General features: G+C 46.5%; 1 protein-coding gene across 1 annotated transcript in view; it reads right to left on the bottom strand.

Annotated features, from left to right (window-relative positions):
* Positions 1-15,580, bottom strand: part of FAT3 (FAT atypical cadherin 3) — a 539,827-nt gene extending 524,247 nt beyond the window's left edge. Inside the window, exon 1 of the mRNA XM_071218314.1 lies at positions 15,235-15,580. The gene's annotated coding sequence lies outside the window, so the exon portion shown is untranslated. The remainder of the gene's footprint in view (positions 1-15,234) is intronic.
* Positions 15,581-19,148: the final 3,568 nt, after the last annotated feature.

Here is a 19,148-nt window from a genome sequence, read left to right as displayed (position 1 = left end):
CCATTAAAAAAAGTAAAGGGGGTGGACCTAGCTCGGTGGTTGAGCACCTGCCTCCCATGTATGAGGTTCCAGGTACCTCCTAAAAGAAAAGAAGAAACTAAATATTTCCACGTTTCTGTGAGTCACAAAGACTGACATGAAGGGAAGAACTTTATTACTGTTGACTAAGTCTCCATATATTTTCATAATTTTTATTGTCTGTTTTTACCTGCCAAAGGCCAAAAGCAGTTTGCCAAATCAAAAATAGCTTGAGATGCAAAACCTAAAGCTTGTCTAGAAAATTCCTTTCTAGAAAATTCTGTTCATCTACCTTGAGGCCAAGTCTAAGTAGGGCTTTATAGGCATGAAGAGTATTTGCTGTGCATGGATATGAGATCGCCTTCTGTCATTCGGCACAAGGAAAAAATCCCAAGCCAAAGCCCCCAGTTGGTTCTGCCAACCAGCTGAGCAGAGCAATACCCAAACCAAAGCTTTTTCATGACAGTGCTACTACAAAATTTAACTTCTGCCAGCGGTGCAAATCTTTCTATTGTTTAAAAGTGGTCTCTCAGGAGAAAGCCAATCAGCATGAAGCAAGAATAATTCAAGTTGGTTTTGAAGAAAATGGACAATTCAGCCGCACAGTGGTTGTGTTATGAATACCCGCCTTTATTTTCTCCCCAGGTGCTAGAAATATTTCCAGACAACACCAGTTAATGTCAAGTATCATTTCACCAGTAAATGCTTCAAATTCAGGGGTAATTCAACCAGGGGCTATCAGAAGGAAAGATTAGCATGTTGTTCAAGTCTTTTAAAAATCACTTCTCCCTCTAAAGAAAGAAATTCGTCTTGGGGTACCAGAGAAGGAGAAAAAATGGAGAGGATATACTTTGCTCTAATGCTTGTATGAGAAAATGTTCCAGAAAAATGCATGATTTCTATTTTTCTCCGGTAGGCTTTGCAGACAGAAACCAAAGGGTAAATAAGTTAGTGTTCTCTCATGCTTAAGATTTAAAAAAAAAAAAAAGCAAAAACAAAACAACTCTTTCCAGTAACAGCATCTACTAAGGAATAACTGCCTGAGAGAGGAAAGAGCCCAAATAGTTTGAAATGGAGCAAATGTCTTTAAATAGTGTTAATTCCAACCGTCACGGAGTGAAATACAGTGAAGGGAAACTCCCCGGAGCCTCTCCTTGCTACCTTGTGCCACGGTTATCACCCTTTCAGCCATTCCCTTTGCGATGGGACTCCTGGAAGGGACAGAGTACCATATAGTCATACAAGTAGAACCAGGAGCCAGAACACGAGCAGCCCCTAACTGCACCCTTCCCTGCTGCCCCGAGATGGGCTTGGTTTCCGAGCAGGGCACGAGGAGAGCCAGGGCATCTGTGCGGGGCCTCGGGCACACCTGGAGACAGAGGGTGCCACACTCCCCTTATGAAAACTGCTGAAACCTAAAGGAATACTGGACCAACGATACCACGTCCTGAAGATCACGGAGGACTTCCAAGAGAACACAGTTAATCCCTCGTTCTTCCAAGCCCGCACAGGTGACCAGGTTTTCCCTGACAAAGCCCCGTCTCCAGCACGCTGCTCTGGAGACGTCTGTCTGTCTTGGCTAAGTGTCCCTCCTAAACGTAAGACGGCAGCCCCGATCCTGCATTCGGCAGGTGCACAATATGGAACTGTTGAATGAATGGATCTAATGGAAACAAGGTAAGCGCAGCCGCCTGCCCCAGGACGTGCTCGGGGTCTACTCAGGAAGGGTGGGGGAGCCAGGGGGCCGGGAGAAGGAACACCTGTGCAAACGCTAAGGAAGCAATGGATCGGGAAACGGCTGAGACAGAAGAAAGTGTCTCAGGCAGCAGCCCTGGGGAACGTGAGTGGAGAGGTGACCCAACAACTGAATAGGCGGAAGATGGACACGCTATGGAGAGGAGCCGCGATTACGAAATGAGAGGCGGCGAAGGAGACGATTGAGAAAGAGTCCACAACAGAAGTTTCCCAGGTTTAAGGCCGTGCTGGATGTGGGTCAGGAAGCGCAGCCTGAAGGTCTGCTGAACCTGGGGCTCCATCCTTCACGACGTCAGCCGTTATCCCTGATGACTGCCTTAGCAGATCAAGCACAAATGCCCATCCGATGCCTGTAGCTCTCGGTACCCACTGAAGCCTTACTGACCTGTGATTTAGGCCAGCGTTCCCTGGACGACACCCAGCTCTAGGGAGCCCAGGGCCCCCGGGTCAGGTCCCGCAGGGCCACCCACTGCGTGTGCCCAAGAAGGGGTCGGTGGAGCGAGAAACGCGGCCAGTCCAGGAGGCGGACAATTCAGCAGACACCCTGCACTGCAGCGGGCCGGGCGTCGTCGCGGGGGGCCCTCGCACAGGCTCCCTGCTGCAGGCTCTGCAGAGGCGGCCGCGGTGTGGACTCAACGCAGGTGGAGGGAGTCGTCAGACAGCCTCGCGGCATCCAGCCAGGTAGGTGCAGCCCGACTCTACGAGCTCACACTGTCCAGGAAAGGCTCACAGCTAAAAGCAGCCGTGACCAGCGAGGACCCTGCTCGGCGAGGTCCGTGGAGAACGCCGCCCGCCAGGGGCTGCCGCGGGGCAGAGGGGGCAGGCTGGCCGGGGCCTCTGGGAGGAGAGCCACGCGGTAAATAGAGAAGCCCGCTCGGAGAGGCCGCTCCTGGGTCCTGGCAACCCCGCCACAGCCCAGCTGGGGAAGCCTCTGGCGCAGGTGGAGCGCGGCTGTGGCCGGGGAGCGGCTTCCTGCCCCCCTGCTGTGCATCCCTGAAGTAAGCCCCGTCACCAGGAACCACGTGCCCCTGTCGTCCCCACGCCCGTCCCGGATAGGAAGGCCAGCCGTGAAAACACAGTCACGTGCGGTGGTTCAAAAAGAAGATGAAGCAGAGCCAAGTTCACCACCAAAGAGGAAAATGACAGGGCCACTGAGGGACCAGTGCCTTCCCTGGTGCACCTGCCACACCCAGCCAGGTGTGCACTTAACATCTGGGCAATCACACCCCTCCGGGAACAGCTCCGATGCATATGGGATAATGAAGGCCAAACCCAACAACACGGCCGAGAAGGTTCTGCAGAAGTCGGTCCCAGCTTCTTCCGTGGCCCCACTTCCAACGGCCCTCTGGTCTCCTCTCCTTCCTGGCAGCACACCTGCCTCAGGTGTTTGCCACGTGCCTCCTCTGATCGCTTCACCTCCTCTTCCCCATTTTCCACATCACCAAACCAAAGGCGCATCCGGGTCCCCGGGGCACACCACCGGCTGCAGCCTGAGGACCCCAGACATCTCCCCTGTGGCCTTTATGATAGCTTTCCTTACATTTCCTAAGACTATGTGATTATTAAAATCTATCACCCAACTTGATTACACACTATGTGAAGGGAGGAACTCTCCCTGAGGCTCATCATCGTCACTGCACACCCAACATACTGCCTGGCTCACGGCTGATACTCGGTGACGACTGTTGCTGGATGAATTATAAACATCTCATGAAATCTCAAGAAACATCATTAGAGCGGTGGTTCTCCAACGGGGTGACTGTGCCCCCCTGGGGACGTCTGGCAGTATCTGGAGACGATCGTCCTTGTCACAAGGACAGGGGTGCGGCTGGCATCTGGCGGGAAGAGGCCCGGGGTCCTGCTGAAGGTCTTGCCGTGCACAGGACGGCCCTGCAGCAAAGACCTCTGCGCAATCCTGAAGGTGCCATGGGAGACGCCGCCTCGAGGCACAGAGGCACATGTTGAGTGCAGGGCCGACTGCACCGGAAGCCGCAGCCAGGGGGGGCATCTGCAGGCAGCGCCCTGCTCACAGCCCGTCCCCTCCACCAAGCCTTCCCCCGCTATGCGAGCCCCACTGGGGGCCGAGCTCCCGCCCGCAGGGCGAACACAGCGCTGTCACCTCGCAATGGCAGAGCCGTCTTTCCAGCCAGTCGTCACGTGTGGCAAGGCTATCGGCCACCCTGACCGCTAGAATCCCCACTCGTTCCCAAGGACTGGCGCTCTTGTGTTTTCCACCCACCCTCCTTGGATCTCACTCTCTATGGAAGCATTTATTCTGCCAACAAAATCAAGACCCTGGAAGGCCGACCTTTCCGGCCAACACAGGGTCGCCTCTCCGGGGGCTTGCATGGTTTTTCGCTGCATGAACCCTAAGCCCACAGCCTCGCTAGCACGTGGACAACTTACTTTCACAAGGTTCTGGGGGAATTATTTTACCCCACAGCGTGGGTGAGAAGGCAGCATCTGTCAAACCCTGCCCTGGGCTGTGAAACCACACACAACAGACACCCCACAGCTCCATGCCGAGCTGCAATGATGGAAGCAGATGTTTAAACACCCTCAACAGCAACAGCTGCTGGAGAATACACGGGAACTTTACTGTGACGAGCCTTAAACCGAGCAGACTCATTCCACATAGTGAAACAGGCAGTTCTCCTCCAGTCCACCCCTGAGTATATGCGGCTAAAAACCATGTATACGCTTTGTTACTAACTATGTATTACAAATAAATAGTTTGCACGCGCATATGTAAACGGCGAGGGGGGAAGCAGCAATTTTGAGCATCCACAGCAGATGTTTAGGGACAGCTGTACAGGAGAGCGGACAAGAATTTAGATGAAATTTATTTTGAAGTCCCACGAGAGTGAGAAGGCTTGTTTAACCTTTATCAAACCATTGCCCCAAGGGGTTGTGATCTCAATTTTCCTTTAGAACAGATTTCTGTTGTGTGTAATGTGGCTTTCCGACAAACTCCTTTTCTTTAACGAAAGAAGCCCTAGTGATTTGACCATTATGAGCAAATGTCACTCAGCCATTGCATATGGAAATCCAGAAGGTGTTTTTCAATGTCCCCGTGCAGTTAGTAAATCTAAGACATGACTAAACAGTATCGATAAAGAATTGAGTGAAAGAAAAATATGTACGATAAGCGCTTCCACTCTGAGCTTCAAGAATCTACTAGTCTACACAATAGTTTTCAAGAACAGCTATTTTTCAAATCGAAAAGAAAATGTCAGCTATCTACCTCACGTGGTGGTGACACCCTTCCGTTACTTATACATCTTTAGGAGAAAAGAGCAAATGATATGGTTACCAAAATGCTGCTTAGACAAAAGGACTTCAATAAAAAATTAAGGCACCGCTTTCCCGTTGCCTCACATATCTTCTGCAAGCTCATATGCCAGGCATTCAAAGGGTTTGTCGACTTGGGAAGTAGTAATAAGAGCTGCTTAGGCTGAGCGCTTACCATGCCAGACCTCGTGCACTGTTATGCCACCTTGGTTTTAAAGTGGCTCCACGGAAGGCGGGTGTCTTTAGAGTTAGGGATCTTCGGAGGAAGGAATCCCAGGGGTGGCTGAGTGCAGCAGCTGTGCATGGAGGGAGGCAATGCTCAGAGAGCGCAGTGCGTGCCACGGGAGCTCCCGGATGGCAGCACCGGACAACAGCCCACGCTCCAGACCAAAAACACACGTCATGGGACCATCAGAGCTGTTCTTTTCTTAATTTCCACTGTGGCGACACATATACAATGAAAATATTTCCATTTTAACCACTTTCATGTATACATTTGGTGATATTAATTATATTCACAATGTTATGCAACCATCACCACTAACCACAACCAAAACTTTTCATCACCGCAAGCAGAAACTCTGCACCCATTAAGCAGTAACTCCCCATTCCTCTCTGTCCGCCCCCAGCCCCAGGAACCTGCACTCTGCTTTCTGCCTCTATAAATTAGCCTATTCTAGGTATTTTATGTAAGTGAAAACATGCATTGTTTGGCTTTATGTGCCTAGCTTATTTAATTCAGCATGTCCTCAACGTTCATCCACAGTATAGCACGCATCGGCAATTCATTTCTTTTTATGGCTGAATGATATTCCATTGTATATACATACTATGTTTTAAGAATACTCAAACTAGTTGCCAAATTATTTGGTTTTATTTTTTTAAATGGCAAAAAAAATAATCTGTTCTGTTCTAGGTCATCATGAAGGTGCTATCAAGTAAAATTGAAAGAGCGGAATAAATTATTTTATAATTTTGCCCCCAAAGTTTATATACAGATTATATAGAATATATTCTCTTATAACTCAACATACATTAATCCAGTGTTTTTGAAACTTTGGATTTTACTTTTTCTATCTTTCTGCATTTGGGAAGTATTTTGGAATGGCTTTCGTGTACCCAGTTTTCCTGCCTTCTTCATTGATTCTCTTTCAATTTCCTTTCCAGAGTCTTTTTATTTCCACATGTTCATAATTTTGTGGCACACTGTGTTCCTTGGATCCTGGACTAGGACCATCACAAGATCATTAGCATCTCCAGAAAGGCCAGTGTTTTTGCAAGTTTACATCAGCTCTAGGTTGACATAAAATGCAGAACCTCAAGATTTTCAGCAAAGACGCAGGTTTTTTTGTAGTGGGATGGGAGTAATTATTATAGACTACATAGCTGCAATCAATTGCCTCACTCAAACCCAAGGAACTTCATAATAACTCTAATATTCTACCTTCTGCCCATCACCTGATCGAATGCAAAATTGCACTGCCTGTCAAGAAAGCCATAATCTACCACTTAGCCTGAATGACAAGTCAACCCAGTGAAACCTTCAATTCAAAGCCATTTGGGAATTCTGCATACATTCAATTTCCAAGTCAGAAGGGAGAGATATTTCATTTGGGGTGGGAGTGGGGGAGTTGACTTTTTTTTTTAAACAAAAATAAGCATTTACATTCCTCATGTAGACCAACAGAAGATGGGTCCAACGCACAGGATGGGAGGAAAAGGGCTACAGGTTAACTCTGGGGACACTCGGTGACAAGCAGATGACAGAGATGGTTTTGTGCCAAATGTCACTAATGTGGCATTTTCAGACACTGAATGTCGTAAGGACTTCTTCTTTCTAATATACTCAGAGTTCATCATTCCTGGACACACGAGTCCCTTCAGGATAAGAGTTTTCGCAGGTCTAACGGATGGTGAGCACACAGGGCATGCCTCCAGCCCGACTTTCCCTCACATAAGCCTAATTTAACTGCGACCTGTCCTTCCCAGCGCTTCACTGACAAAAGAGAGGAGCTCTGACCAGGTCCCACGGGCGCTGGCCAGGGCCAACTCTAAGTCTTTCCAGACTTGGGGTAGCTGTCTATTCCTTCGAGGTGCTGTTTTCACACCACACCGGGTTAAGACGTAGAAGCTAGACAGGTATGGCATTATTCATTATTAAGGGATGCAACCTCATAACCATCGAACCCCTTCATCAGCAGCCTTCTCGGGCTGAAATTTAAAAATGATGCAGAAAAACAGAAGTCCTAGTCAATCGATTAACCTCTTACAAGCAGGTGTAAGATGGATCCTGAAATAAGTGCATCGTGACAAATGTCACAAAGCATTAGTAAGACAGTTTTAATTAAAATTACAATCAATTTACTCTTCATTTCAAAGATCTATCAGGTATAATGTTGTTACCCCTTTAAGTTATTACTCTCTTCATGCTGTCGCTCAAAATGAGAAGAAAAGGCAATATGCACATAATGGAACTGGTCAACTACTTTGCTTAGTAATTCTGTTTTTATACTGTGATCTATTGAGAGGCACACAGACCGAAGGACAAAATGAAAACGTTCTTCTCCCATTTTGTGCTTTTTTTATTGCACGGGGTGGGAGAAGCAACCGAGAGGGTCGTGATTAAAGAGATGCTTCAGGAAAACGATTAGTACTTCGAAGCTCAGGAGTGGAGGATGCAAGAGGGCAAAGCCACTATCTTGTGCTTTCTTCAGGAGTGCCTCGTTACTCTTCAGTGTTGAAGAGAGAAAATATTTAAAGGAAAAAAATACTTTAAAATTAGAACATACATTTACGAGGCGGAAGTGGGGAGGACGGTAACTCAGATGTGCTTAAAGCCTGAGGCAGGCGGGCGGGGTTCTCCTCGACCTGGACGCCCCATCGCTGGAATCTGGGGTGCTGGCCAAGTCCCAGAGCCCGAGGCGCTACACTCCTCACGAGACAAGAGGGTTCAGGGAGAGCCACGCAGTGCGGAGAAGAAGAGAGGCACGGGGGGACAGGGACACCGAAGTCGTATTTCCACCTCCCTCAAGTGGGAAATTGCTGCTTTCTTCTGCCTCCTGGATTCTCTTGACTAGAATTTCAGCGACTTGAAGTTATTATAAACACGGATTTAACATTGCCAATGTGACATCAGGAGAATCCAATATACACAGAAATCACTGGTACAGTAAATATAGTGACTTTACAAAGGGCGACAGAAGGGTGTAGACAGTCCAGTGCTGCTGAAGTCCAAACATCACCGACATGATTCCGTGAGGAATCACAAACCGCCCAGCCATTTGACCCTTCCCTCTTATAATTTAAGCATCCAGCCTCTATTCTGCTTAATATCGGTTCAATGTCTAGTTATTAAACTATAAAAACATGATGCTTGGGTTCTTGGCATGACCTAGGAGCTTATAATTATCCAAAAAATCCCATTATTTATTTCATGCTAGACTAATTTAAACCCCACTGCTAACTACATTGGTTCTGCAATTCAACCTAATTTAGCCAACATTTGTGAACCATCTAGCAGAGAATAACTTCAAGGACCTTAAGGGAACAAAAATGCTAACAGAAATGGCAAGTACAATAGAGCAGAGAACAGAGTGTTAGGAGGGCACAGAAGAGAAACTAACTGCTGGGTGGGAGCAGGAAACAGAGAATTCCCATGAGGCAGGAGGCATTTTGTAATATTTCACCGAGTGCTTACCAAGTGTCAGGCACTGTGATCATGTATGCCTTATGTATTAGTCAGCCAAAGGGGTATGGTCGCCGAGATGTCAAGGGGTAGACGGTGATGGCCGGGCTATTGAGTCACCTCAGCCGGGTAACTGTGTCCAGTTGTTTGGTGGGGCAGAGCTCTGGGCTGACTGCAGTGCAGGGGCATTTGTGGACTTCACTCACCCCTGACGTTACTGCAGTGGTAAATCATAGATAGCTGGTTACATCTGTATCCATCAGGGAGATTGCCACCAGCAGTGAGTGACACTTAACCCATCAGTTGAATGCTTTAAAAGGGGAAGCAATTCCAGCATTGAGAGAGAATCCCCCCGCTCGTCTTTGGACAGCCAACATCTCCCAGATCATCGGACAGGAACATCCACCCTCTTCAACTGCTGGGGCAAACTCACCCTCTCTGCACACATGGGTAGGGTTCTTCTCTTGACCCAAAGTAATGTCCAAATTCCAGATCTCACCTTCCATGGTTTTCCTCTTGAAGCTCTTTCTCGTTCAATCTCTCCTTTCCATGTCCTTTTTATTCCAGGCTGACAGTGGTTTTGTTCATACAGCTCTCTCAAAAGTCTGTTGGTTTAGCATGCAGGAAGCAGAGGTCCAAGCCATCAGACAGTAAGACTTTCCACAAGTCTTTCCTAGATAACTGCATCTTCAATCCTGATTTACCAATTCCAAGTTTAGTTAAGTCCTCCAGTTAAGCACTTTCATCTGGGAGCTTGATCTCCAGGGGCTTGGAATTTCCAGAATTAGGTTGGTTTTCTTTGTGCCCAACAATTCAGTTCTTAGCTTATCCCGCTCGTCTAGCATTTTGCTATAAGCTGCAAGCAGAAGCCAAGCCATATTCTCCAGGTTTACTTTGGAAATTTCTTCATCTAAATGCCCAAGCTCACCATTTTCAAATTCTGTCTTCCATAGAACAACAGGAGTTAATCTTGCTAAGTTCTCTGCAACTTTAAAACACCAATCACCTTTCCTCCTGTTTCCAATAATAGTTTCATCATTTACTTTTAAGGTATCATAAAAAGTCTCTTTAGCTATCAACAGTCTCTTCAAAGTGTTGTAGGCCTTTTCCATCAAGGATCTCAGAATTCCTCCAAAAAATACCCCTTACCCATTTATAAAACCATTCCAGCATTTCAATAATTACAAAAGCATTACCCCACTCCCAGAACCAAATTCTGTATTAGACAGCCAAAGGGGTGCTAATGCAAAATACCAGAAATTGGTTGGTTCTTATAATGGGTATTATTTGGTGTAGAAGCTTACAGTTACCAGGCCATAAAGCCTAAGTTACTTCCCTCACCACTCTATTTGCAGCAAGATGGCTGCCGACGTCCGCGAGGGCTCAGGCTTCCTGGGCTCCTACGTTCCTGGGCTTGCTTTACTCTGGCTTCAAGGTTCCTTCCTTCCAGGGGCTGGCTTCTCTTTCCTCTGTGTGCTGATCTTCCCAGGGCTCCAGCTTAAGTCTTCAGCATCAAACTCCAACATCAAAACTCCAACATTAAAAGCTCTCAACTCACTCTGTTCTTCACCATGCCGTTTATCATAACTCAGTCATGCCCAGGTACAGATCAGATTACAAGCATATTCCAATACTTCTTTTTGGAATTCATCAATTATATCAAACTGCTACACCTTACAAAAGTTATGTTATTTCATTCTTTCTCCAAACCCACGAGGTATCAGTATCTTATTCTACAGATGGTGGAGACCAGGCTCGGAGAGTTGAATGTCCATGCCCAAGTTCTCACTGGTGAACAGTAGAGCTACAATTCCATCTTGGGTGTATCTAATGCCAATTCCCAGGCTCCTACTCCCAGGCTATCTACTCTCCCCAGAGGTGGTCACAGAAAGATGGGTGACTGGAAACATTCTGAAAACAAAGGAAGCAAAAACACAGATGTGGGAAATTTCAAATCACCCAGATCAGCTGACCTGGAAGAAGCATGAGAACAGATGGGGACAGAGACAATTAAAGCTCAAAAGGTTGGCATCCAAGCCTTAAAAGTCCAAGTGAAGACTATAAACTTTCTGTGTTACCTTTCTGAACACTAGAGGAAATTAGCAGTTGGAATTAGATGAGATCAAAGTGCTAGGAAAGAACTTTTTAGGAGTAATGTTCTGTAACTTGTTGAGCTGCCTTTTCATATTATTTTATTGTTTTGAATTTGAAATAAAGTTGTGTTGTTTTTTTAAGACCATAACCTTTAACCCAGAGGCAATCCTAAAGCCCCTTCTCCTGTTGTGTGTGTGTTTTTTTTTTTTTAAGACCATAAACTTTAACGTAGAGGCTATTCTAAAACCCCTTCTCCCTTCTTTTTTTCCTTTTGTTGATCGGGGGAGTTATGGAATCTAAGCTCCCTCTTGACATAGATGTGGAGTGGACACAACCAATCCAAGGCCCACAGGATGGAGGAATACAGTAAGGATCAGAGTGGACTTACTGATATTCTATTCACGAACTATTGTGGTTAGTAATCGAAGAAAATGTGGCATTGGTGTTGAAAAAGTGGCCATGGTGGCTGCTGGGTGTGGGGAATGGGAGGAAGAGATGAGATGTGGAGGCATTTTCGGGACTTGGAGTTGTCCTAGGTGATGCTGCAGGGACAATCACCGGACACTGTAGATCCTCCCATGGCTCACTGGGTGGAACGTGGGAGAGTGTGGGCTATGGTGTGGACCACTGACCATGAGGTGCAGCGGTGCTCAGAGATGTACTCACCAAGTGCAATGGATGTGTCATGATGATGGGGAAGACTGTTGCTGTGGGGGGAGTGGTGGGGTGGGAGGGGTGGGGGTGAATGGGACCTCATATTTTTTTAATGTAATATTTTTTAAAAATGAATAAAAAAAAAAAAGAGCTGCTTCAGGAAAACTATTGCTCCCTCGCTACCTGTGGGATATAATTGAGAGGACTAAATAAATAAGAGGCAGGCAGATCTGATAAGGAAGTAAATTAGAAAAAGCTATCCTAAAAAAACATCATGGTCCTCATTCAATTTAATTCATCCCAGTTTGAATGTTCCATATATGTATTGTTTATAATTTTCCTACTTATTAAAACCCTTGTCACATGACAATGCTATCTTCATTTAATAAACAGAAAAGGAATTCTCAAGAACATAGGAGAGAAAACGCCATTTAGATTTTTTCCCCTTTATTAGAGAAGTTGTGGGTTTACAGAACAATCATGCATAAAATACACCATCCCACCACCAGCACCTTGCATTGATATGGAACTTTTTTTTACAACTGATGATAGCACATTTTTATAATTGTACTATTAATTAAAGTCCATGGTTTAACTTTGGGTTCACTTTTTGTATAGTTTAGTTCCATGGATTTTTAAAAAATGTTATTCTGTTATTGTATACACAATCGAACATTTCCCCTTTTCTGTCATATATTTCAGTGCTGTTAATTGCGTTCACAGCGTTGTGCAACCCTCACACCACCCAGGACCAGAACATTTCCATCATTCAGACAGGAGCCCTGTACACCGCAAGCTTGACGTCCGTTCCCTCTCCCCGCCCCGTCCCCTGGAACCTAGATTCTGAGTCGATGGGTTTACTTAGCCCAGTTGTTTCTCGTCAGTGAAATCACACCATATTTGCCCTTCTGTGTCTGATCATCTCACTCAAAATGTCGTCGAGGCTCATCGTGCTGTCTCGTGTATCGGGACTTCGCTCCTTTTGTGGCTGAACGATACCCCATGGTGCATCTAGACCACGTTTAGTCATCCATCCACGGGCTGATGGACATGGGGGCTGGCCATCCACTTATTTTTGAAGCAAAGTTTAAACTCGGTTTTCCATTCACTTGAGGTTCCACTCTAAAGGACCATCTCAGTCCCGAGGAGCCTCAGGCCCTGAGGAAGCCGAGCAGCGAGCCGGGGGTTTGGAGCTGTTGTGACTGGAAAGAGCTGCCGCAGCTTCTGAAGCCCGTGACACAGCTTTAATAAAAAGGAGCTTAATGCTAAAATAACACGCTGCACCTGCCCTGGGGGTATGGCCAGTGCCATTTTCCATTATTTATATGTCATGTGCCTCCGACACAAGGCTTCATTTTGTTAAACAAATTATATGGCCTCCTGAAGAGAAAATATTTATTCAGATCAGAGAAGAACTTTTAATATCTTAAAGACGTTTCAATGGAACTCTCATTCAGGAAAAAATGAAAGAAAAAATATATACCTTCTGTGCGCTGCATGTCATTCTCCATCCAACCACAGTGTTTATGCAATCAGTGTGCTGAATAACGTTAAATTACTCCTGATCTACTACAGCTACAGATAGGCTGAAAACTTATCTTCAGCAGCCCTTCTGACTATACTTTTTATTTGACATGATGAAGTATTTTATTACTGGTTTTATCCTCTTAACATGAACACAACTGTGTATAACATTTAATATCAATATCTGAAAGGTTGTAGGTATTGTTGCAAAACTGTTGATGTTTTACACACACATAATTCTGTCAGTTTCACCAACAAGAAATCCCTTTCTTTACCCTATTACCATAATATGCAAACTAAAGTCAAAGAACTCATTAAAATACTTCACATTATTCAGTATTTGCTGTTTTTATCAGATATAGAAAGGCTTTCCTCCAAAGAGCTAATGCTTTCTATAATAAAACAATTACACATTTGTAGGCATAATAGCAACATTCGAATGAATATTTACTCAAATAACAATACAGAGTTTATTTGCAAATTTTTGTCCATTCCCCAATGCCATGTCCTTACAGCTTAGAAAGATGAGAAACCATTCTCTGAAAAAAAGAACAAACACCAGGAGCACAGAAAGCGCAGATTCAAAATTCCGGAGCGCTGGAGACACCGGGTTTGGCGAGGGGACGCCTGAGCTGTCCTGCCTCTCAGCCCTGCAAAACCTTTAACCTCTGACCTTGCTTCCTCCTCACCCACCCCAGGGACCGAATGAAACGACGTATCTGAAAGCACCCAGGAACTTGCGGCGTGCCCGGCCCGCGTACGGAGGAGGCAGCTGAGGACGAGGGAGGGGAGCTGCCTAGCCAGGGGGCGCCGGGTGCTGACGGGCGGGAACCGGCCCCGCAGGCAGACGCACCCGTTAGGTCCCCGCACACCCGGGGGCGAGGGCCGGCTCCCGCAATCAGCCCTCGGATGCGCAACCACAAACCCCGGGAATCCCCACTTCTAATTTTAAGGACGTGGATTCTTGTGACATTTCAAAAATTAACATTGTTAGTATCTTGTTGAGGGGCCGGGGTCAGGGACTGAACCCAGGACTCCTGTGTGGGAAGCCGGAGCTCAACCACCGAGCCACAGCGGCCTCCCTGAGCTGCTTCTTTCGGTTGTTTTGCTTGTTCGTTTTTGGTTTCTCAGGAGGCACGGGACCCAAACCTGGGGCCTCCCATTCGGGAGGCAGGCGCTCAGTGCTCAAGCTACTTCCACACCTTAACCCTGTATTTTGACCGACACACAGGCAGTTCAGCACAGTCTTTCAAAGTTTAGCACGTCCGCAGGTCCCAATGCTCCTGAGCAAGCAACTCCACCTGTCTTCCTGCCTTCAGTACTCTGTCCACTACAGATACTTCTGGGCTTGTCTGGCAGTTTTCTTCTCATGCTGGGATTTGCTACATTCACTTTAAATCATTAAATAACCGAACCCATTCGAATGATTGTCTTTAAGAGCATGTAAATATCCAGTAACTGAAAAATATGTTCAAATGGGGCTAACATTTATTTCGCACAATCACTTTCTACACTATCACCCAGAGTTTCAATCCTCCTCAACAGTTTATTACTGCAGCAACAGTCAGGGTTTCTGATTCATTGATAGGTAAGGCTCACAAAAGCTTGGAAAAGCTAGAACGGGAGAGGTTGGGTTGGTTTAGGGTTTTGTTTTTTGTGTTTTTTTTGGCATTCAGCAGTAGGCACCCTTGCAACCTAGGAACTCCTTGCAGGAATCTCCCAGACTTGCACAAAAGAGCTGGATGCTTGTGCAACCATTACCCTCTGTTTGCTGTCTCCGACAAGAAACAAAGATAGGTGCCCAGCAACTGAAGCCCTGAAGGAAGAATGCAAGTTGGCCCCCACCTTCCAGAAGCTGAAGTTAAAACAAGTCAGCGAATACAGGCAGTTTCCCCCCAGCAACTCCTGAATCCTCAGCGCTCTATGGGCTTCATGTTTAACGGTCAAGTTTGTGTTAGGTGCAAACAACTCTCAAGGCTGTACAAAAGAGGAAAGGCTACTGCCTGCTCAGAAACCGCCTGCCAAGCTCTGTTTCCCGTAGAGATCTCCAAGGTCCAGTTTTTGGACTTGTGAGCCTTGGAGCAAATGAGACGGCGCAGGTCTCTGAGGCAGGTAGTGAGAGCCAAAGGCAGAGGGTCCGTGATAGCTGAAGCTTGTCTCCAGATGGCCTTCATCTCCCCAAAAGAGGGGCTGGGGACTTTTTGACAACCCACCTGGAACTCCAGCGTTTTAATCTGAGCTGGCACTGGAGCAACAGAGAAGCACCGTGAGGTTCTAAACAGACATTTCCACCCCAACGTTCCACGCGGTGGCTCATGTGGAGTACTGCTCAGTCATCTGTGGTCGTCAGCAAACTATTCCGCGTCATCTCTGTGCAGAGCGCCGAGCTACGTGCACAATGGGGGTAAACAAAGGAAGTCAATGTGATTGTGCCCCAGAAAGCTGGACTCACCACACCCCGCTTTACCATGTGGAAAACGCAACCCAGACTTCTCTCCTGACGTTGTACTTCTTAAAAGCACATTCCTGATGGCAGAAGCTTCGGGTATGCGTCAAGATAAAAGTTTTACTGGAATCAGAAGAAACTTGGCCCATATCAGAAAGGAGCTTTAAAAGAAGAGATTCACCATCATTTACAGCACTAATATGTTTTAAAATCCCTCCCATCTGCATAGGCTTTTCCAAATTGTTCAGGTAATTTCTTCATAGTCCAGCGAGCCTCTGTCACGATGACTCTTGGAAGAAGCCATCAGTTCTCATTTTACAGAGCGGGAAGGTGAGGCTTAGAAAGGTTGAATGACTTGGGCAAACCAATCAGCAAGGACTAACACTGCGGGCTCCTGTTCACAGAGGTCTCGAGTTTTCCACGCACAGAACAAAACAACTGCAAGCATCAGTCCATAACGAGGGCTCACTGCTTGCCCACTTGTGCCTGCCACGCCCTTGGGCACAGCTCTTACACTGAGGATGGCACTGCTCCAGGTCTGGCAGCACTGGGGGTCCCTCGCGGACCTCACCTCTGACCTCTGGGGGCATCAGTCCTTCGAGCCCTGCTATCCTTCTCTGCTCCTTTTCATAGATCTAAAGATGTTTTCAGGGAATGGAACCCAAAATACATGAGCATAAATGTCACCAGAGATCTCTGCCTGCTCTGCAGCCCACCACCCCTCTGACCTAAGATGTGTTTTGTTTTCTAAGACTTGAGGGGAAGCGGACTTGGCCCAGTGGTTGGGGTGTCCGTCTACCACATGGGAGGTCCGCAGTTCAAACCCCAGGCCTCCTTGACCCGTGTGGAGCTGGCCCATGCACAGTGCTGATGCGTGCAAGGAGTGCCGTGCCACGCAGGGGTGTCCCCCGCATAGGGGAGCCCCACGCGCAAGGAGTGCACCCCATAAGGAGAGTCATCCAGCACGAAAGAAAGTGCAGCCTGCCCAGGAGTGGCACCGCACACACAGAGAGCTGACACAACAAGATGACGCAACAAAAAGAAACACAGACTCCCGTGCCACTGGTAAGGATAGAAGCAGTCACAGAAGAACACGCAGTAAATGGACACAGAGAGCAGACAACTGGGGGGGGGCTGAGGGGAAAGAAATTTAAAAAAAAAGAAAGACTTCAGGATGTATTCCTCCTGTACACATTTATTCCTGCCGCATTTCCTCTAAATCAGTTATCTATGTTTCTTGAGGCATTCAGGCATTCATATTATTTTACACATTTTCCATGAATGCTGCTGGCTTCCCAATTCTGCATTGTCAACTATTCATCTGTTTATTCCCAGAATTCTTTCCACATTAAATGAGATATAACTGCCACAGTCCAACCAAAATGTGGGTCTTTGCTACTGTCCTCATAACACTTGAAGATGCTTCCACCTGCAGACGTCTCCTGAGTCTGCTAGCCCATTCTCTTTTCACTCTCAGGAAACCAGGCAGCAGGACTGCACACTGTCCCTCTTGGCCACTGAAGCCCTGGTGTACTGGTCCTGATGAAGTTAAGCACACTCCAATTTACGGCTCTCAGACCTAATTCAGACCTTTCGGGGGAACTGCCTCAGAGAACATCACCACCTTGCAGATTCCGGGGTCCATCAATGTCACCCAGAATCATCCTCCAGATCCTGGGCCAGAGGAGTCACCTGGTTGCCTGGTGTAATTTTTTATCTTATTTCCTTTCCCAAATGGAGAGGCAATTTTTAGGGCCTCAGAGTAAAATCAGGAGTCTACCTGGATTCATGAATTATGAACCCACACACTAAAAACAAAGAAGGAAAACCCTCTAAAAGTACTAGATAAAATATTTGATACTATTTCTATGATTTTGGCAGGGGGGACGTTCTCCTTAAAGATGATACACTTCCCAGAAGCCAAAAACAAAAAGACTGGCAGATTTGAGCACATAAATTTAAATCCTCTGAGCAGGAAAAGATGCTGCGCAGGAAATTAAAAAGAAATCATACCAGAAAGAAACATTCTCAAAATACGTAACAAAGAGCTCAGCTCCTAATAAACAAAGAGCTCTTACCAACCACTAAGAGGAAAACAAATAGCCCAGATGAAGTGGGGGAAAGGGCGTGAACCAGCCCTTCCTAGCAGAAGGCATACAACAGCTAATAAAACTTTAAAACTGTGTTCCGCCTCCATGTGACCAGGGAAATAGCAATTCAAAGCAATGTCTATTTTCATCTGTCAGACTGGCAAAAAGTTGGTGGGAAATCTGGCACAACCCACACACTGCTTTTAGAAGACTAAATTGGGATGATAGTTTTTGGAGGGCACTTTTGAAGTCCTTTTTACAGTTTTAAATGGGAATACTCTTTGACTCATCAACTTCCACTGCTAAGAACCGTCTCCTAATGCTGTTTGCAAGATGATTTATAATAGTGAAGGACTGAGGGCAGCCTAAGTGTGCTTCACAAAGAGCAGGGCAAATATGTTTTGGGGAGTCCATTCAGAGGAATATAGGTACTTATTAACAAGAATCAAGGAAGTCTCAGCATACCAACAGTGAAGGAGGAACAAAAAAGTGACTATGATCCATTCTTTAAAACATCTTCACCTGCATTTATGTGTATATAGGAAAAAGGTCTGGAAGATTACACACTCAAAAGGAACCAAAAAGAAATGGGAATCCAATGGGATAGGGAAGAGATTTTACATGATTCCTCTATATTGCTTAACACTTTTGAGCAGTCGTTTTTTTATTTGGTGACTGAAATACAGTTTTTAAAGCTCCAAGGCAGATGGGGACCACAGCTGCACCTGACCTCACTGCCCTGCCCTCACCTGCAGACAACACCCTGGAGGCCAACTTGAGCCACAGGATAAAACACCCCTACTTCTCTACCCACGCTATCTTCAAAGACGCTCCTTTAAAAGAGATGTGAAAAGTCCAAGAGCAGGTGGAAGTGGACGTTTCGCAGCTGCCACGCTCAGCCTCCGTACGCTCGAGCTACATCTAACCGAGCGGTCAACTCTAACATCCTCACAACCTTCAACTCGCGGCCGCCCTGTGACCAGCCCTGACCCGACAAGGGCAAAGGAGTGGGGAGCGGGAGGGCCAGTTGGTGAGCTCCTAGAGAAGCCAGCGTCTGGGCGAGGAGGCTTGGGCGGACCGGCTTGCCAGAAGACCTGGAGCAATTTCTGCTCAACATCTCTGTGTCTCATCTGTTAAAATAAAATCTAGGGGCTACGTAAGTTCATTTGCCTGGTCTGAGGATTAGGGTAAAGGCAATGATAAATGTGAACACCTTCTGCATAGGAGAGAGCATTACCTAGGGCTTTCTAGTTACTTCCTGAGTGCTCCCCTCCTCATACTCCACCAAAGGCAGCTCCCTGCCTTTGATGCAAGGATCCCACCTGGGGTTCAGCACCATTCAACACCCTGATGTCCATGGCTTCAATCAAATAAAAGCTAGCAACTGGCTGGTTTGATTTTTTTTTTTAATTTAATTTTATCATTTTTTTAAAAGATACATGGATCACCCTAAACGTTACTTTAAAAAATATAAGAGGTTCCCATACACCCCACTCCCCACACCCCGCACTCCTCCCACATCAACAAACTCTTTCATCATTGTGGCACATTCACTGCATTTGGTGAATACACTTTGGAGCACTGCTACACA

Source organism: Dasypus novemcinctus, chromosome 10, assembly GCF_030445035.2.
Source record: "Dasypus novemcinctus isolate mDasNov1 chromosome 10, mDasNov1.1.hap2, whole genome shotgun sequence".
In the NCBI taxonomy this organism is placed as follows: Eukaryota; Metazoa; Chordata; class Mammalia; order Cingulata; family Dasypodidae; genus Dasypus; species Dasypus novemcinctus.
Note: the sequence above shows the minus strand (reverse complement) of the source record. Positions and strands in the feature narration are given on the sequence as shown.